Source organism: Helianthus annuus, chromosome 2 (assembly GCF_002127325.2).
Source record: "Helianthus annuus cultivar XRQ/B chromosome 2, HanXRQr2.0-SUNRISE, whole genome shotgun sequence".
Taxonomy (NCBI): domain Eukaryota; kingdom Viridiplantae; phylum Streptophyta; class Magnoliopsida; order Asterales; family Asteraceae; genus Helianthus; species Helianthus annuus.
Window position 1 is genome coordinate 90,513,290 of NC_035434.2, and position 23,141 is coordinate 90,536,430.

Genomic DNA, 23,141 nt, shown 5'->3' on the forward strand with positions numbered 1-23,141 from the left:
AGGTAGAGGATCCTGTACAAAGTCCATCTTTTGTATGAAGTGTAAGAAATAATTTGGGAATGACAAGTGTCCCTCATCTTAATTAATTCAAAAGAGTATATTAGTAATTGTACATTCTTGTCAATTAATTGATTTCCAATATAACTGAAAAAAATAAATGGCAATGAGAATGTTTACGGATTGATTCGAATTTTGTATTTTTTTGCAAGATCCAATACGATTATTATCTACGTATCATTCTTCATCAATTATAAATACAAGAAGTCTTATGAAATCGCTAGAGACAATACAGTTGTTTAACTTCTGCGCCCTTCTTCGATTCTGGTGTTTTAAAGGGTTATATACATACAGCTTCGATCTTGAATTGGTGGTTTAATGTTTTTTGGATTTCAGATAAAACACCATGACTTGAATCATAGTCATGGTGTTTTAAAATCTGGGAATGTTTCGTATTGATTGTCCAGATGTTAGAACACCATGGATGTAATCACAATACAATGTTTTCTGGATTCCAGATAAAACACCATGACTTGAATCATAGTCAATGTCTCCAGATTTTTTAAAACACCACGCCATGAACAATGTCTCTAGATAAAACACCATGACTTGAATCATAGTCAATTTATCCAGTTGTTTTAAAACACCACGCCATGAATCTGATTATACAATGTCTCCATATTAAACACCATGACTTGAATCATAGATGTTTAAAACACCACACCATGAACAATGTCTCCAGATAAAACACCATGACTTGAATCATAGTCATGGTGTTTTAAAATCTGGGAATGTTTTGTATTGATAAAACACCACGCCATGAACAATGTCTCCAGATAAAACACCATGACTTGAATCATAGATGTTTAAAACACCACGCAATGAACAATGTCTCCAGATAAAACACCATGACTTGAATCATAGTTAATTTATCCTGTTGTTTTAGAACACCCCGCCATAATCTGATTATAGATCTCTTTATGATAACGTATGAAGAATATGCAACCAAAGACCTCCCTACAATTAAGGTGAATCATTAATTCCGATATTTAAGGAAAAAGGAGTGAATGTAGGTGTTTTTGGTTGTGTAGGTTACGGTTACCATATTTCAAACATTGAAAAAGACACTATTGCCCTTCAATTTTACATAAGATCCCTCTAATTAAAACACAATTTACATTTTTATACCCTATTAAACTCAACCATTAGATCAAATATCCAATGGTTTAAAACACTTCTTACCCTTCTCACATTTTAAACACTTTTTACCATATCCCTACCCTACATATATATATACATATAATATATATATATATATGTATATATACATATGTATGTATATGTATATGTATATATACATATGTATATGTACATATACATACATATATGTAGAGTAGGGTTCACACGGAAAGTGTGTTTTTCCTAGAAAGTCTAGGAAGCGATCTGGTCCATCCGATTGATGTGTTTAAGGGTTGAGATTAAATCAATGGCAATCTTGTAATATTTGAGTTTAATTAATTGATTGTTTTAAATGAGTAGGGGCAATTTTGTCAATGGCCGTGTTTTAAATCAATTAGATAACCGCCCAGTTCCTAATTTCAAGCGATTTTCCCTCTCTCTCTCTCTCTCTCCAAACCCATCTTGGAAACCCCAATTGTCACACCCCAACCAATGGCGGAAACATCGGGATGAGACGAAGTGTGAAGATTGCTAGAGTCATCATAACGCTATTTGTGACAATATTTAATAAACCGTTTTCATTTCATAATTCTTTTGTCAACATTACAAAGAAATCAAATAACATCAAGTTCAAAGGAAATACAATACAACATAATCAACATTGATACAATGATTAAACCTAAACGTCTATATGTGTATCTAGGCATCAACGCTACTTCATTTCATAGCATCATCGTCCTCAACCTGTAACATGTTTAAAATAAAGTTCAATGCAAAAGCAAGGACGAGTATACAAGTTTAAGCATAAGTATAAGTATAAGTATAAAAGTTTAAAACGAATCCACATGGCAACTTAGTTTATACGAGATCAACCTATCGTGGCATGCAATATTTCTAGCCAACCTCTGTTTATGCAAGAAAGTTTAATTAATTCAACATGACCCAAGTTTAAGGGGGGCGGTGCGTTACTCCTATAGCGCTATACATGTCGAAGGGAGGCTCGTGAGAGCTAATGACTAAAACATATCACATAAGTATGGTCCACGTAAGCATCAAGTATGATAACATAGTATTCATGTATAAGGATTGTTTTGTGCATTGCATGAAGAATAAGTTTAAGTGTAGTTTAATAGTAAAACATGTTACACCCCAAAAAGTGGTAAACATAAAAAGGGGGTTGCGAGTATACTCACAAATTTGCATATGCTTTCCGATTATCCAATGTGACGAAGTTGATGAGGTTAGAAGGTTGAATGTGTTTGTTTAGGGATTTAGGAAGTTAAAACACAAGAATATAAGTATTCAAAAGTAATCATCTTTTAACACTAAGTACTTGTTCTTGACACTATGAAACCTCAAGGGTTAATGTTTTCATGAGTAATATACCCATTAGAATCGTAACAAGTCTTATGCCTTAGATGATGTTATTCTAATGTCTTGAAAAATGAACACAACTCCACCATCAAGAGTTCGAATAGTATGTATAGGTATAAGTATTATAGGTATTATTTAGTCCATTAATCAAGCATGAGGTAGAAGATTATTCTTCATTTAGGCACCTCGTGTTATCATAGATGTCATGTATGGGGTAGGAAGGACATGCTTCCATTTAGGAACCCCTTGAATGTTCACCACTTCACTTGGTGTAACAACAACCAAGGAGGGTCACGAACTAGGATTTGCACAATAGCATAAACAACCTAACTATAGAGAAATCATCAAATCACGTGAGGATTGTATGTAGGACAACCCAAGTTGTTCCCTAATCACTCATGTATCAAAGGCTATGTTTGACATGATTTGTGGGTTGAAACCCTAGACAAAACACCAAGTTTATGAGGTTTAATCCTCTGATTTTAAATGTCTCAACCTTCTTTTTAAGCTTAACCAACCATGGGATAAGTTGTAAGCATTAGGACATAGGTATGAGATGTGTTGAACACAAGTTACATAGGTATAAACAAGTTTTTGATGAACATAAAAACAAACAGAAAGTTTATGGATGATTTCGGGGCATTTCCAGGTCTGATTTCTCCAAGGAGAAGTCTAGGAATCGAACCCCATGATTATCCAAGTAAGTAGGAAAAAGAATCAAGTGATTACGTTAAGAAATGAGTGAGTTATGCTCATTTTCGTGAAGGGGTGTCAATCTGCTCGAACCTTTGCTTTCAGCTACGGTTTGGAGGATGTTTTGAGAGTTTTTAGTGTTGCAAAAGTGGTAGGGAGGCTGGTTATAAGTGGTATTTATAGGGGGAAGGATTAGGGTTTCAATGGGTTGGGCTTTGGAAGTGTTTAGAAGGGGTTACACCTTGAAACTAGCCCACAAAACCCAACTATATGGGGCTGAATTTTGCTGAATTGGGGCTGCCATATTTCTTTATTTTTTTTATTTTTTAAAACATTATAATGAGTAATTTTGTTAATTAAGTTGTGTGATAATATGCAACAATGTTTCCCTTAACTTGTAACAAGGTGAAATATGAAATAAAACATGATTTAACTAGGTAAAAAGTGTAATGTACAAGTATGTAACATGTTTGTAAGTGACAAGTATATGTCACATATTAGATGATTAACTGTTGTATAAATAAGCATATTATTAGGGGTTTTTAGGTATCAACAATATAAGGACAAGCATGGACATGCATCGTGAATAAGTATAAGTATGAATTACAAATAAGGATTCGATGTACAATGAATTCGAACGTATGAACATGTATGAATATGTAGATGGTGAATTTAAAGAAATACGAATTTTATTTATGATCCAAGTCTCGGATTTTACAACGAAAAGACGACTACAATAATACAAGATTTTCAAAAATAGCATTACAAGGCGAGCTTTCTAATTATGGAAAGTATGAAAAAGCAGGGCGTTACAGTCTCCCCTCCTTTAGGAAATTTCGTCCCGAAATTTATTCAAGAGGAAGACCTTAGAGAAAAAGCATTTTGGCTAAAAGAATCGAGACTTGGGAGTTTTGAAACGTTTAGAAAAGTACGAAATTTTGAAGAACGATAGGATAGGAATTTGTTTGACTAAAATGGGTTGAGGCGTTTAAGCATAGGTAAAACGGGTATGCGTGCGCATAGGCAAAAGAGTTTAAATAAGTTTGAATGTGAACGTGGTTTATATGAAAGAAAGGATAATGGAGAATAATAGGAGTATGGGGTGAACAATTGACACTAAATGAATGCAAGTGTATGAATGATATAAGTATTAGATAGACGAAAGTAGCGTGTTAAAGATGAAGTCTCGGCATGGATAATCGGATATGATGCGTTTGTGAGTTGTTTAAAGCTTGTATTAGGTCCAAAAGGTCTGTAAAACACTGAATTTCTCATGGCACGTTTTACGAAAGTTTGGTAACATGGTGAAAACACTTATATATAGGAAGTACCAGCGGCGTATCCACCATGTTTTGACCATGTTACGTCCGTTTCATCTTCGGTGTCATGTTACGTTCCGTGTATTACCATACGCAGTAGCACACTCTATAGTTCTCATACGCCTATCACTATAATCCCGTGTGCACCCGTGATTATTTTGATCGTCGCATGATCCGCATAGCTTGTACTAGTTGTGTATGAATCGGGGTATACATAAAAAAAATTTAGAATGTGTACGTACAAGAATGTAGTATATAAGCAAGTCCATGTTTAAGTATGTGTGGGACCCACGCAAGCGAATCCCTCAGGTTGCGCTCGCGTATAGGTACGAATGTATGAATCATGAGTAAGGATGAAAGTATGAGCATAAGTTTAAGTATGAATACGCATGTATGTATGAGCATAAACATAAAACGTGTAAGTAGTATGTGTACAAGTAGAAGCGTAAAACGTATAAGTAGTATGCGTATAAGTACAAGCATAAGACGTATGAACATAGGTGTAGGTATGAAAAATAAATATTGCGTAAATAGTGTTTGTTGGGACACCACGGATCTAAGTGTATAAAACATTCAAAAGGTCGAGTATGTAAATACGAATAATATAAATGATGTTATCGCGAGGTATCGACCAAAATGTGTACGATGATATGCATGTATAGTTGTTTAAATGAAACATTGAGTTTATCGAATCAAAATTAGGTTGACCTTGGTTGAAAGGGTAGAATATAGTTGTGTATGTAAGAGGTTATAAAGTACTAATTGGTTAAGCATAATGTATTTTTGTAATGACTGAAATGCTACTTTTGTTAAAAAAAAAAAAAATTCATGTAAGTCAAAGATTGTCGGTTCCCATGAAGACTTCTTGCCCGCGTGTTTTGTAAATTGGTGTAGGAAAAAGGTTTTCGTTAAAAAGTAAGTTCATTTCATCAAATAAGAAATTATGAATTTAGGAGGTCCTTGTGAAAACTAGGATCTTTAGAAGGGAAATTTAGCAAAAGGACTTAGAAATAAAAATAAAATAACAATTGATTTGTTGGTGTTGGAAAGGATATTTGGTAAAACAATCATATAACTTCTATAAGATCTTATAAGTATTCGGGAAAGGTTGGTTGGATTTTGATTAAAAGTAGAAGGTGGGCATGTTTTAGTGATTAAGTCGAATATGAAGTTCATGGGCAAGAGTTTCATTGAACCGATTAAATTGATAGGTAGCATTTCGTAAGGTTCTGAAGTTCGAGCAATAAAACGTTTTAAGACATGATTATGAATTTCGCATATATGAATTGAGTGAAAATAGATTGTAGAATAAAAAGTACGTTTGATAAAACAATGTATTTCGAAATCTGTATGAGTGGGTATTTTTAAATAACATTAAACAATTTGGGTATAAAGTATGATCGAGTTTGCATAATAAGATGTTTCGAAAGAGAAGTTTTGGTAACAGTCACCTAAGTTAGGGAATCACCCCTAACTCGTTGGTGAGGTCGTTTTAAGGAAAAGGGAGTGGAGCTAATCGTCAAGGTAAGGAAGTCACTCCCATCTCGATGATATTTCTCCACTTGTCGTTACAAGGAAAACGAATTTAAATTATATGAAATCATGCATATGTATAAATGTATGGAAAAGGTTCAATATGTTGTGTGTGTGAAAAGAGAAATCGAAAGTAAACTCGAGTTTGAAAGATTGCATCGTATAAATAAATAATAGAAACACATGTTTGACCAAAGTTTGGAGTGTTCCAAACGGAACTTTGACTAACCAAAGTGGTCGAAAAGTCTTTTGAATTTGAGGAGCATGCTTTGGCCTAATAGGTAAAATACTCTCGCCGACAAGTCGGTTAACGGTATTTACCCTTCCGGTTACTACATGTCCCAAATTAATCGAAATTTCGAGACTTGGCGGGATTTATGAAAAAAATCAAGGAGTGGAACAAGTCGCCAAGGTGCGGGTTTCACCCCTAACTTGACGGTTTCGTATCCTAAGTGTGGTTGGTACTCGTCGGGTCAAAATTTAATTTCAACACTTTGACGAGGGTCCACTAGAATTTGAAATTTGAACTTCTCCATCAAGGTGAGGATTTCACTCCTAACTTGATGGTGAATTTCGTGTAAAAAGAAAAGGAAAGTGGATGGATTGAGAGTTGTTCACCAAATTATGGGTTTCACGCCTATTTTGGTGAACTCGTCTCGTTTGTGTAATATGTGTGTTGTCGGATTTAGAATAATCGAGTAAAACACGTGAGGAAAAGTGTATATTAAAGATTAAACAAACAAGTATAACATGTCAAGAACATCACAATAAAAGTGAAATGATGAAACGAATATTAACGCATAAAAAGTATGTCAAGAACACACATAAAGGATAAAATGAAGAAACAAGTATTAACACATAATAAAATCAAGTATAGCATGTTAAGTGTTAACCCACAAGTGACACATATGCTTACAAGATCAAAAGAGAATAAATAAAAGCAAATAAGATAGCATGCTAGTAATTTCAAGTAAAACATACGAATAAAGCTCTAGAACTATAGACTAGGTTATAGCATTCCTACTTTTCCTAATTCCCTATAGTTATGGCTCTGATACCAATCTGTCACACCCCAACCAATGGCGGAAACATCGGGATGAGACGAAGTGTGAAGATTGCTAGAGTCATCATAACGCTATTTGTGACAATATTTAATAAACCGATTTCATTTCATAATTCTTTTGTCAACATTACAAAGAAATCAAATAACATCAAGTTCAAAGGAAATACAATACAACATAATCAACATTGATACAATGATTAAACCTAAACGTCTATATGTGTATCTAGGCATCAACGCTACTTCATTTCATAGCATCATCGTCCTCAACCTGTAACTTGTTTAAAATAAAGTTCAATGCAAAAGCAAAGGCGAGTATACAAGTTTAAGCATAAGTATAAGTATGAGTATAAAAGTTTAAAACGAATCCACATGGCAACTTAGTTTATACGAGATCAACCTATCGTGGCATGCAATATTTCTAGCCAACCTCTGTTTACGCAAGAAAGTTTAATTAATTCAACATGACCCAAGTTTAAGGGGGGCGGTGCGTTACTCCTATAGCGCTATACATGTCGAAGGGAGGCTCGTGAGAGCTAATGACTAAAACATATCACATAAGTATGGTCCACGTAAGCATCAAGTATGATAACATAGTATTCATGTATAAGGATTGTTTTGTGCATTGCATAAAGAATAAGTTTAAGTGTAGTTTAATAGTAAAACATGTTACACCCCAAAAAGTGGTAAACATAAAAAGGGGGTTGCGAGTATACTCACAAATTTGCATATGCTTTCCGATTATCCAATGTGACGAAGTTGATGAGGTTAGAAGGTTGAATGTGTTTGTTTAGGGATTTAGGAAGTTAAAACACAAGAATATAAGTATTCAAAAGTAATCATCTTTTAACACTAAGTACTTGTTCTTGACACTATGAAACCTCAAGGGTTAATGTTTTCATGAGTAATATACCCATTAGAATCGTAACAAGTCTTATGCCTTAGATGATGTTATTCTAATATCTTGAAAAATGAACACAACTCCACCATCAAGAGTTCGAATAGTATGTATAGGTATAAGTATTATAGGTATTATTTAGTCCATTAATCAAGCATGAGGTAGAAGATTATTCTTCATTTAGGCACCTCGTGTTATCATAGATGTCATGTATGGGGTAGGAAGGACATGCTTCCATTTAGGAACCCCTTGAATGTTCACCACTTCACTTGGTGTAACAACAACCAAGGAGGGTCACGAACTAGGATTTGCACAATAGCATAAACAACCTAACTATAGAGAAATCATCAAATCACGTGAGGATTATATGTAGGACAACCCAAGTTGTTCCCTAATCACTCATGTATCAAAGGCTATTTTTGACATGATTTGTGGGTTGAAACCCTAGACAAAACACCAAGTTTATGAGGTTTAATCCTCTGATTTTAAATGTCTCAACCTTGTTTTTAAGCTTAACCAACCATGGGATAAGTTGTAAGCATTAGGACATAGGTATGAGATGTGTTGAACACAAGTTACATAGGTATAAACAAGTTTTTGATGAACATAAAAACAAACAGAAAGTTTATGGATGATTTCGGGGCATTTCCAGGTCTGATTTCTCCAAGGAGAAGTCTAGGAATCGAACCCCATGATTATCCAAGTAAGTAGGAAAAAGAATCAAGTGATTTCGTTAAGAAATGAGTGAGTTATGCTCATTTTCGTGAAGGGGTGTCAATCTGCTCGAACCTTTGCTTTCAGCTACGGTTTGGAGGATATTTTGAGAATTTTTAGTGTTGCAAAAGTGGTAGGGAGGCTGGTTATAAGTGGTATTTATAGGGGGAAGGATTAGGGTTTCAATGGGTTGGGCTTTGGAAGTGTTTAGAAGGGGTTACACCTTGAAACTAGCCCACAAAACCCAACTATATGGGGCTGAATTTTGCTGAATTGGGGCTGCCATATTTCTTTATTTTTTTTATTTTTTAAAACATTATAATGAGTAATTTTGTTAATTAAGTTGTGTAATAATATGCAACAATGTTTCCCTTAACTTGTAACAAGGTGAAATATGAAATAAAACATGATTTAACTAGGTAAAAAGTGTAATGTACAAGTATGTAACATGTTTGTAAGTGACAAGTATATGTCACATATTAGATGATTAACTGTTGTATAAATAAGCATATTATTAGGGGTTTTTAGGTATCAACAATATAAGGACAAGCATGGACATGCATCGTGAATAAGTATAAGTATGAATTACAAATAAGGATTCGATGTACAATGAATTCGAACGTATGAACATGTATGAATATGTAGATGGTGAATTTAAAGAAATACGAATTTTATTTATGATCCAAGTCTCGGATTTTACAACGAAAAGACGACTACAATAATACAAGATTTCCAAAAATAGCATTACAAGGCGAGCTTTCTAATTATGGAAAGTATGAAAAAGCAGGGCGTTACACCAATCCCTACCAAAAATAACTACAATCATGGAAGAAGATAACTTTAGAAACGATGGAGAGCACCGGATCAAATTAAAACACTTCTCCATCTCCACCATCTCCGAGTTCATTATCACCATTCAAATATTGTTCTTATCATCTCCGTTTTCTTGACGATGTGTTTTAACAGCAAGCAAATTAATACAATTGTGTTTTAGCAGCAAGCAGATTCATACAGTTGTGGTTTAGCATCCAATTTCATACAGATGTGTTTTAACAGCAAGCAGATTCATACAGTTGTGTTTTAGCATTCAGATTCATACAGATGTGTTTTAACAGCAAACATATTCATACAGTTGTGTTTTAATAGCAAGCAGATTCATACAGATGTGTTTTAACAGCAAGCAGATTCATACAGTTATGTTTTAGCATTCAGATTCATAAAGTTGTGTTTTAGCATCCAGATTCATACAGATGTGTTTTAACAGCAAGCAGATTCATACAGTTGTGTTTTAGCATTCAGATTCATACAGTTGTGTTTTAACAGCAAACAGATTCATACAGTTGTGTTTTAACAGCAAACAGATTCATACACTTGTGTTTTAGCATTCAGATTCATACAGTTGTGTTTTAACAGCAATCAGCTTCATACAGTTGTGTTTTAGCACTCAGATTCATACAGTTGTGTTTTAACAGCAATCAGATTCATACCTTGTGTTTTACCATCTTTATATTGTGGGAACTATAAAAAAAATTGACTTTAGCTCTGTAAACTGTTAAAACACAGCACCAAGAACATGCTGATAAATTCTAGTAATCTTCTGAACAATGGAATATGCGATGTAATGTGACATAGACAATAACATAAAACACATTCAGATTGTTAAAATGCAAAAGAACTATTAAAACACAACCTGATTATATATTGACTTCAGAGTGTTAAAACACACTGACTTCAACCTCTCTAACTGGTAACACACATCACTAAGAACATGCTGATAGTTTTCAGATAAACACATTAACTTCCAGATTTGAATTCGAAAATAATAAAAATTCCGAAAATCATGGAATTTTAGTTAATGAAGATACATTCCAAAAATACAATTAAAATGTGAAATTACATGATAGCCCTTCTACTTAAAATCCCTCAATGACACATGTCCAATTCTTATTCCTTCCTAGACTTTCTAGGAAAAATAGACTTTCCACCCAACTCCTAATATATATATATATATATATATATATATATATATATATATATGAACAGGATCAGGAGAGAACGCCTCAAAGTGTGAGAACGGTGAGAACGATTTTCAGCCACAGGATCTTAGTGGTTTGTGGCTTAGATTGATGCGGTGGCAATTTTGTAAATAATAGCGGCTTTGGAACTACCAGGAGGGGTAAAATAGGAAGATCCAAGCAAATGTGCACATGCTAATCACATGCTATTTTCCCCTATCATATTTAAACGCCAATAATTTTTTATACGTGATTATTTTTCGAAAAAAAAATACACCATAAAACTCAGCGTTTTTTATCTTTCCAACGAGTATACTATTGATATACTTTTCGAAAAAAAATTAACTGGGTTTTATGACGTTTTTCTGAACTGAGTGTTTTATGGCGTTTTAGACTAGGTATTTTCATGGCGTTTTTCTGAACTTGCTCCATAATAGCGCATCCCACATAATTACGCATGCCACATATTAGAGCATCTGTTAGAGCATCCAGTACTAGAGCATCTGATTAGAGCATCTAGTACTAGAGCATCTATTAGAGCATCTGATTAGAGCATCTAGTACTAGAGCATCAATTATCTGATTAGCGCATCAAACAATAGAGCATCTGCTGCTGCTCGATTCTGCATTGCTTGAATACTGCATTTGTTTTCTAAGTCTAAATTTCTAACAATGTTTTTCTGAAATAGGTGTTTTTATGACGTTTTAACTAGGTATTTTCATGGCGTTTTTAACTGAGTGTTTTATGGCGTTTTCAACTGAGTTTTTTCATGGCGTTTTTCTGAACTGGGTGTTTTATGGCGTTTTTAACTAGGTATTTTTCATGGCATTTTTCTGAATTGGGTGTTTTTATGGCGTTTTATTTGAACAGCCAGTTCATGTGAGTGGGTTTTTTGATAATATTACCCCTTAGTGTAATTTAGCATCAATGCCACATGTCACCACCAAAATCGTTCTCACCTCCAAATATATATACATATACATATATGTATATATATATGTACATATACATATATGTATATCTATATGTATATATACATATACATATATGTATATATATATATATGTATATATATATGTACATATACATATATGTATATCTATATGTATATATACATATACATATATGTATATATATATATATGTATATATATATATATATAGGGTAGGGTTCATGCGAGAACCACCTTTATTGCGAGAACCGCGAGAACCAATGTGAACATGGGGCAATTTTGTAAATATCCAAACAATTATTAAAACACGCACCTGATGTCGGACTTCAATCATATATTCAATTATAATCAATATAGCCTTTCACGTCCAAACTATCCACAGGCTCTACACATTCTCTCAATTTCTCCACTCCATCTATCTGCATTTCATTCTGATTACATACGAATCTCTCAACATTTCACCATCACCAGTTCGTCGATTACAATCGATTCACCGTATCGAAGCATTTGGATTGACATTCTATCGGAGATTTGAGATTTTACAAGCATATATTTCAGATTTTGTCATACAATCAAGGTTAGTTCCCAAAATTTTGAACAAAATTAGTCGTATAAACTTTGTTACGAACATAATCACAGATCGTACTTGTTTTCTTACATTCATAATTAGGGCAACGTGATTGTAAACACTGTGGATTTATAATCCGTTCGCAATTAGGGCTAATTAGGGCAACGTGATTACAATAATAGTCAATATGACAGTATATTAAGGGATAACCATCGGAATCGCAATACAATCGCCGGAATATGTGGTGTATCATTGATAATGTGCATTGTAACATAGATATTGTGCAATGTAACATATATACTTTGTGCATTATAACATTTATATTGTCATCTAAATCGAGCATGTTTGCAAGTTTATACAAATCATTTGTGCTTTTTTTTATATGATATATATTACATCGTTTGCATATTGTTGATACGGAATTCGTGTTGTATTGTGTGATATATTGGTATGCACATGTGCATATGTTGACATCATAAGTTTATCACGGAATATGTTATTAAGGTAATGTTTGGTATTATATATGCACATGTGCATAAATTGTAATAATAAGTCAATATGCACATGTGCATAGTTTGCAATAACATGTGAATAATGTATTTTAGTTTTATTTTGATGTAACGTATGGTTATGCACATATGCATTTCATGTTAAATTATGTTAATAAGATGTTGTTGTGTGATATATGCATATATACATATATGCACATGTGCATAGATTTACAAAATATGTTATTATGCACAGGCGCATAATTTGTGATATTATGTTATTGATATATTTAACAGCTATTAAGGTATTTGCCATTTTTGAACATGTTAATTGTAGATCATCAATTGAAAAAAAAATCGGAAATTTTTTTTTTTTTTTTGAAGAAAGTCACATATGTATTAAAATCAAGAGATAAAGGATCGTCAAAAATGCTAGACGCAGACACGGACGCAGACGAAGGCGCAACGAAAGAGAATACGAATAATAAACAAAAAGGTTATATTATGTTGATTATTTATAATTCTTATTTTGATTGATCAGTAATTAAATATGTTTTTATGCACATGTGCTTCATTGTATTAATGTTTTTTTGCTGATAGTATACTGTGTATAAACATGTTAAGTTTATAAATGAAGATGTGAAAAAAGCGAGGAAGGATGTGCACAAGGACATTAATAGGAGGATTAGCAAGCGGAAACAAGAGGAAACAACAAATGAAGGTTTTGGTGAAGTTCGCACGACAAATAATAGAAGGTTATCAACATTAAAAGCCAATAGTGACAAGGATGTCAATAAGGCAGATAACACTGTTGTTGATGGTATGTGTTATTTAATTTTTTTTTAAAAAAAATAAACTTTAAGATGCACATGTGCATTAGTATGTAAGAACATCTCATAACATGTGTTGTTGCGTTTGCACATGTGCATATAATGTGTGGATAAACATGTTCAATGAAAGAAGGGATATCATCAAAAAGAGTTAAGAAACTAGCAAAAAGATCAACATCACAAATAGTTGAAACAATCGCATAAAAGACAGAGAGTAAAGAAATTGTTAGAGGGACAGAATGTAAAAAAAATTGTTAGAGCTGTCAACTGGAGATATATACGGACACGTTTGTTGCCACATCAAATGTTGATGGAGTTGGACGCAATGTCTAAAAACCAGAAGGTTGTAGTTAAAAAAAATGGGGTTTGGTAGTATTCTGAATTTTAAAACGGACAGCTTACCATCAAATTTGTCATATTTTGTTGTGGATAAGTTTAGAGGGAAAGAGATGGTCATTAAATTGGATGTTGGTAACATAAAGGTGGACGATGATGTAATTAGTGGGTTGTTGGGGTTAAAGAACAGTGGGGTTGTTTTGAACTGTCAACGGAAAGAGAAAATGAAAGGAAAAAAAGGACGAAACAAAGAAAGACAAAAAATGTGCATAGTTATGTACATCTGCAAACTTTGACAGAATGGGTTATTAAGGTCATTTATGCTGATGTACATGTGCATAATTATGCAACATGCACATGTGCATAATTTCCAGAATATGTTAATAAGGTCGTTTATGTTGATGCACATGTGCATAATGTATATAGTGATAATAAACTTAAAGTTAATGCACATATTCATTGATAATTTATGTTTATTGATCCTACTTTTTCTTTTATTTTATTTTGTTTATTATTGTAGATCAACAATGGAAAAAAATTGAAGAAAGCATCTTTTTTGAAACCAAGGGATGAAAGGTCAATTAAAATGCCTGATGGAATGGAATATGATTACACGATGGTTAAACAAAAAGGTAAAAAGGTTGATTAATGTTTGATGATCCAGATGGGAGTTTATGCACATGTGCATCCCTTTATTAAATTCATGTTAAATGATATCACTTATGTAAACACATTAAATATATCGTGCAGGTGCGTGCAGGTGCGCAAGAAGAAACAAACACAAAAAAAGGCGGGCAATTAAGCGAACTCGTGATGAAACCCCCCAAAAAGGAGGTTACATGTTGAAACGTAAAAAAAGGAGGTGACGGGGTGCGTGCGGTAAAGAACAAGAAGTTGGCAAGATCAACGGTAACGGCGACGGTTGATACTGATGACCATATGGTTGTATTCAGATTCAACATAGGGTATCCAATATAGCATGCCATTAGGTGTAGAATGTACAATATTTGTAATTGTTCCTGTAGTGTAGAATGTACAACACTTGTAATTGTTTGTAATTGTTCATTTGTAATTGTTCATGTATACATAAAAAGTAAAACATATAACATTCTAATTAATAAGGTATATGGCGTGTGTACGCACGTGTTCAACATTTATTTAGTGATGATTACGGGGCGTTGGTAATGTGATGCACATGTGCATAACGTTATGTACTGATGGTTAACAGTTTATTTGTGATGATCATGGATTGTTATCAATATAATGCACATGTGCATGATTATGTGATATATGAAAATAAAAGTATTGAATGTAAGAAATAACAGTTATTGTTTAATGTTTATTAGTGATGATTACTGGGTGTTAATAATGTGATGCACATGTGCATAATTATGTACCGTTGGTTAACAGTTTATTTTTTTGATGATTACATATGGTTGTCAACATAATGCACATGTGCAGGATTACATGATGTATGAAAATATAAGTAACTTATGTAATAAACCAATTGTTTGTTTAATGTTTAATGATAAAAAAGGGTTGATAATTAAACATGGATTATGGTGTAAAATTACAAATTAAAGCCCTGAAAAGAAACTTGGAAATCTTAGCTGAAAAAAAAATAGAAAAAAAAAAACGATAGAAAGCAAATTAAAGCAATAGGGGATCATGTATCCATAGATTCATAACATCATTTCTTTCTACAACTCCTCTTTTTATTCTTCATGCCCTTCCCTTTTTTTTGTATTTTACTTCCTGAGTGTTACAGCCTGCACTTTGATTTTCGACCACAACTAGATCGTCACCCGTTAGAGCTGCTGCTTGCATTCTCATTTCCGTGGCCTGCAGCTTGACCCTGTCCACCACCATCATCTTTCTTAATCTCCACATGTGGTAAGTTGTTCTCCAGCGTCTCATCACCAATATCGACATCTTCTTCCCCTGCTTCCTTCTTGTTTTTCTTAATCCCCTCAACCTGAATTCAACACAACCATTCAAATAAAACAACAAGCAATTCTTCCAGTTTTCCAACAATTGAAAAGCTTACATCATCAATGTCGACCGTTGCGTTGTTTACTAAAAGTGCTTGCCTTTTCGTCTTGCTCACTAGTTTCTTACAGTTGGTGACAAACCGATCGAGCTCCCAGAGCGTTTCTGTGTCCAAAGCCTCTATGTCAATCTCTATTTCATCACCCACTTGCGCCAACTGATCATTCCTCTTACGTTCCTCTTTCGTACGATCTGCAACAACTGTGGCAACCGGGTCACTAAATTTTGGCTTCTTGGATCTCTCAGGCGTCTGTATATCGTCCCACGAACTTCAATCGAATTCATATACAGCAGAAAACTCATTCACATGCTGATTAGTAGGCAATTTTGCCTGAATCGGTCTAAAGAGCATCTCGAAATAGGACAACAGCTGATGAGCCATTCCATGAACCTCATCCGTCTTGGGGTTATAAAGCATCGCATTCTCAAACACCAACCGAACATCGGAGGCAAAATCAAGTGGACTAGAATACATATTCTTGGACAAATTCAACTTAACCAAACCCAAGTCAAGTAGTATAGGTTGCCTGAATCGGTCTAAAAAGCATCTCGAAATTCGACGTATTTTCCGAGTGCCAACCCCACCCATATTGACCCGTCTTCATTCTGGTGTCTCTCAGCAGTGCCAAAAGCTGCATAAACTCCACCCATGCCTCCCCGGTTGTCGGCTTGTTCTTCCATTTGCAATCCCACATAGTCAACTCCCCTATTTTTTGTAGTTGTCCGCCACCCAAGACCCTTTGTTTGCTACCATTCTGTATATAATTGGATAGTTATCCATAAGATTCAATACCACTCGAGGAAGACGACTCGCCACTGCTTGAACTGCTCGATCCGCTAGAACTGCTGCTTGCATTCTCATTTCCATGACCTGCAGCTTGACCCTGTCCACCACCATCATCTTTCTCAATCTCCACATGTGGGAAGCTGCTCTCCAGCATCTCATCGCCAATATCAACTCCCCTATTTTTTGTAGTTGTCCGCCACCCAAGACCCTTTGTTTACTGCAATTCTGTACATAATTGGATAGTTATCCATAAGGCACTTGTTCATAATCCATACATCAACGACATAGTCTAATTTTCAACATAATGCACATGTGCATATAATTTAATACAATATCATTTGCAATCAACATAATGCACATGTGCATATAATTTAATACAACATCATTTACAGTAAATATAATGCACATGTGCATATCATTTAATACAATATCATTTACAAAGTATATACATCATTTACAGTCAACATAATACCTTTTAGTCACAAATCGAATGAATTGCAACTCTTGATGTTATGTATTTATAGGTGTATTGTGTCTGTCAACTGTATTATCGGAAGATGGACCAACAATGTCACCAACAATGTCTGCATCAGATGTATGAGAAGGATTATCAGAGAATTTATGAGGAAGAACATCAGATGTAAATGGTGATGTAGAGGATGCTGTAAACACCGTTTCCGGCTGCCACCGCTGTGAAATCCGGTGTGTTACATGATTGCCTTCGTAAACACCGTGCCTAATTTATTTGGCTAAATCCGATGTAAATTAAAGATTTATATATGAACCTTTTACCTGAGAAGATACCACTTGGCTAAAAATTCACAATCACTTCTGACCTGCAACTACCACCAAACACCAAACAAGAATGCCTAATTTATTTGGGATTCGAATAGAATAAAACCTGCTGGAGTATGCTATATGTAAAATTGAATTACTTACAGCAGCCATCGTCCTGTCATTGCAACTTGTTTCGATTCCAGAACAACCAAATAAATCTTTCAAAACGAGATTCGAATCAAGGGCAAATCATAAATTGAAATCATAGCATAAACATCTGAACTGGATTCGAAAACTAAAACCTTCAGATGCCGTAGGTTCAACTCCAACATGAGATGAGTCAGACGAAGCCATGTGTAGCCGAAATCAGTATCCCAACGCCGTAATCAGTATCCCAATCGAATCCCCTGTAAGATCGCCGCCGTGAAACTCACCACCGTAGATCTCCGTTGCCGATTAAGCAAAATCTCCAGCGAAACCCTAGATTGTGAATGACGATGGTGAACAGGGGCTGAAATAAGAGGAGAGCGTGTTTTTTTATTAAATGTCATTTAATTACAAATTTGCCATGTGTTCACATTGGTTCTCGCGGTTCTCGCAATAATGGGTGGTTCCTAACGGATCTTTATCATATATATATATATATATATATATATATATATATATATATATATATATAATGAGAACCTACTTGAGTTGAGAAAACTCAAAAAACCTTTGTAAAAACCTCATTTAACATTTTTATTTTTTTAACAAAATAGGAAATGTAACATACATATATTTGAACATTTTTTATAAAAGAAAAACAACAAAAGCGCCGAGTATTTTATATTTTGAAAATGTTTAAAATTTCATGTTACATAATATGTATGTCCAAAAAAATGTAACATACAAGTTTTGAACATTTAAAAAAAAACTCGTAGGCGCTTTTTACATTTTTTTATTAAAATGTTCAATAGATTTATGTTATATTCCCTATTTTTTTAGAAAAAAATAAAAATGTTACATAGGATTTTTTTGAGTTTTTTCAACTCAAGTGGGTTTCCGTTTTATCTTTCACACACACACACACACACACACACACACACACACACATATATATATATATATATATATATATATATATATATGAGGAGGGATAGAAAGAAAACCCATTTTAATTAAGAAAACTATGAAAAACCAAATGAATGGACCTCCTTTTACCACATGTTACACCTTTTCTGCTGGAACATGTAACAGCTTGACACGTATAACATGTACTGAAAAGCACTTTCTGCAACATGTACTGAAAAATGCTATGTGTGTCAACCTGTTACATATTCCAGCATAAAAGGTATAACACGTAGCAAAAGGAGGTCCATTCATTTGGGTTTTCATAGTTTCCTTAACTTATATAAGATTTCATTCTATAATTGCCCTATATATAGGTGCATATAGATTTCAATTATTTAACAATGGTCATACAAAACTTGATTGAACATATAAAAATGATAATTGTCTTACAACGTCAACACTAAAAGTTCACATGTTCAAAACATCGAAAAGAAATAATATATAGAGAGAGAAAGAAAGAAAGAGTGAGAGAGAAAGCAAGAGCAAAAGAGAGAGTAAATGGTCTATGATATGCTAGGAGATTGGCCGTGTAAATGGTTTGTACAAGAAAACAAACTACCAAGATCAAGGGATCTTACTTTGATGAAGATCCAAACCGTGGGTGTGGAGAAAATATGCACCCAATGTTGTCAAATGCGATAGGCACACGCAAGCTGCAAAATCCTCTCCTATCACCTAGACGTAAGGCGAAAAAAAGCGCACGCCCCAAGAGATGTTAGGCACATAAATAGGAAACATACAGAACATATAGAATACACTTATAAATATTAAAAATATGAGAAAATTTAGTGAAAATGGGGTTTTTACTAAATATTTTGGACACTAATTATATTTATATATGTGTTGTATAAATAATTATTCGTGTGTTTGTGTTGTAAGATGTGAGAGCCTCATAACAAACCAACCTATGTCCAACATGGGGATAAGATAAATGAGATATCGATGCATGAAGTTGTATGGTTGGAACAAATAAAGATGAGAAAAATAGACTGAACTATATCAACTTTTCCAACATACGTGTGATTGTAAAACTTGAAGTGGTATATAAGAGGTGACACTCTTTGAAAAATATTTCCTTAAAGACAAACACTAGCGGGGACCCTGGATATGTACAAAACCTAACATATATTTTAGTGTTTCCTTTTTTAATTTTGGAAATAAGTCGTTTATTTGTTTACTTTTAATTTTAAGAATAAAAATATTCAAAAACTGACAAAAGGAGTGATTTCATGGTGAAAAATAAGACTTTCACAAGAAAGCAGAAGAGTCACACCCCAGTGCCCTAGCCACATGCACCTGTGCTTCATTTGTGACATTTGCAATTTTTAAACATTGTACAATTTCGATCATTTTCGTATTCAATAAAATGTTATATTTTACTTACGAAATACGTAATCGTATGATCGAGTGAAAAGATATTCACGACATATTCGGAACAATATCCAAGTTTTATATGCCTTTATACCCTTCACATAGCTTAAATTACAAATTAGAAGGGCTAAAAATGGTAAACACGTGATAATACAAGTCCAAGGGCTTAATCTTTCAAAAGGTGAAACATTTGTTCTCAAAGGGTCTTACGGTGCCGGACCCTTACGGTCCGTAAGGGACACCCAACATAGCAGAAATTCCAGTTGTCCATTTAGCTGCATTCCTTGGCCTCCAAGACGCGAATTTGCCACCAGTTCACCTCATTTTGACATGTGTGATGACACTCATCAGTCCTTAACACCTCATTGGACACTTGACTTGATTTGGTGATCCTTTGATCACTATAATTAGCCTTGATCTTGTTCATTCAAACTTGCACCTTTCATTTTCTTCCTCTCTTCTATTTGGATACTATAATAGGTGCATCGTAAATAGCTTGCGTCAGGCTGCTCGGCTTGCGTCTCTTTTGGGTTTTGTAAGACGCATGTCATTGCGCCAGGCTAATGTGACAACCCTCACAATTACAGGTACTGTATAATTAATTAATCACAATTATGTGCTTAATGACTGTGCTTGATTACAACTGACAACTCAAACTGCTTTATGATTTCTGCATCATACATACACATATTTCATACTGTCATTCCGTATATTACACACAAACTTTAGTGACATACTTGATGCACAAAGCATAGTTAGCACACTGAACGGATAATTCAGAAATATGCTGACAACGCCAGCAATAGACAGACAGTGTCTGTAAGGCCCAATATGGGCCAGGGACAGGATATTACACTAGTATGGAGTGTAGGGAAATGAGGACCATAAAACTGCGTCACTAGGTGATAGTTACAGTACCGGGAAGTGCCTAAAACACACTTTAAATGCAGAATTCTGCACTCATTAATAAAATTCAGCATTTTTAAAATACTAGTAAAGTGCAAAAATATGTCAAAAAGGTCCTGTATACTTTCCTAAGTGCCGGGGATTAAAAGTGTTGCAAAAATATATATAAAAGTCACTTTAAGGAATAATTAAACACTTTAACGGAACGGTATCCAACCGAATAACCGGAGATTACCCAGAACACTAAATTTTTGCCAAACACATTGTTTTACTATTTCTTGGCTAGTCGTGATCCCCGAACACCCTAACACCCACTAAAAATCAAAGTAACTAACTTATATAAGAGTATGCTTGAATTCTAACAGGTAGTTACTTGTTAGTTGGAAAAACTTTACCTTAATCCCCCTAGTCCGAATTCGGTCCCCATGTGGACCCACACAACATTCTTACCATACCTCATAATCTTCCACTTGATTTAATTCCATTTCTTTATTGGGTGTTGCTTGTTGTGATAACTAAAAACTTAATGAAAGGATCCTATAAGTAAGGCTTTAGAGATCACAACCATACTTCACTCATCACACCCCTCACCTCACTCTCCTCTCTCCCTCTCTCGGCCACCCTACCACCGCCAACATCACCACCATTCCACCACCATCTCTTCCACTTTTCAAGCTTTGTTCAAGTGTATAAGGTGAATCAAAGGTGCTTGAACTTGTGGAACTTCAAAGGAGCCTTGTTTCTTGCTTCACCATCATCTTTTCTCATCATCTTCTTCACTAAATTCTACCCTAGCCTTGTGCTAGTAGTAAGTTACTTGTACACCCTTGTTCATCTTGTTGTTGTGATCAAAAGTTGTAGTATGTTTAGTATGTTCAAATCACTAAAGAAACAAGAACACTAAAAGATGAACATGAAATCCTACATAAAAAGTATACTTAAAGATGAAAAATGCTACTAGTTTGATGTTGTCATGAGTATGTTGTTAGTTTTATGGTGATCCTTGATTATGTGGTGTTAAACACCATGTGAATCTTGTTAAATAATACGTGAAAGTATGATTTAACAAGACTAGAAAGTGGTTTGTGTCACATAAAAAGACCACTTTCTAACTAGACATGAACTTGATAAGAATGATTTTTCACAAAATATAAACTAACTAGTAAGTTGATGAGTATGTTAATCCAAGTTTTACAAAAGGTTTTTGTAAACAAACCAAGTTCAAGAAACGTTCTCTAAAATTTTATGACTTTTACATACTCTTACATAATTTTTGTAAGTAAAATAAGTTTAAAAAGCTTTTATTTACAAGAAGAGTTCAAGAGTTAAATTTTTGTAAAAATTTCTTATAAGTTGTAAACACTAAATTATTTTAAGAGAATGATATTTAAAGAAATAAATACGTTTCCGAAGGTAACTAGGTCTACTAAAAGTCTTACCAAGTTACAATGCGTTTTCGAGATATATCAAGTTCATGACTAGTGTGAAACACATATATTTTGCTCTTGGTAATGTAAAAATGATTCAAGGATTGTTGTTGATTGATTTTGAAAAGAAATGATATGCTTAATAGCATGGACACCTCCGTTTTTAGGGGAAACTCTGGCGAAATTTTCTAAAAATCGCAAGACTTAGAAAATATTTTTCTAGCAAGTGCTTACGAACATATTTTTAACCTTGTTTTCAAAATAAACTTCACCGTGATTTTTATTACAAAAATACTAAGTGCCGGAGGTTGATTTTCGTAAGTAATATCTGATAAATATATATTTAGAATATATATTTCATACTAAAACTCTCGTGTGATTATTTGTTTATTTGAGAACTAGTTATATTATTTTTAGGGCAAAATAATATAACTTATGTATACCATGAACTTACGACTCCAAAATAATACCAAAACTCTCGCGAAATAAATATTTAACTTACGCAATTATTATTGCAATACGAAATGTTAAAACGTAACGTATGTGATATTTCAGAAAAATACTTTTACACGTATATTTTTGGTAAAAATATTATTTTAGAAAATTTATGAAGTAAAATATAATATTCTTGGGAAAAATATAGATGTTTTAGACAAATAATTTAAATATATTTTGCTAAGTGGGACTTAAAAATATATTTTTCGAAATTACAAGTGCACATGTATAAATACCCACATCCTTGGGAAGGAAATATG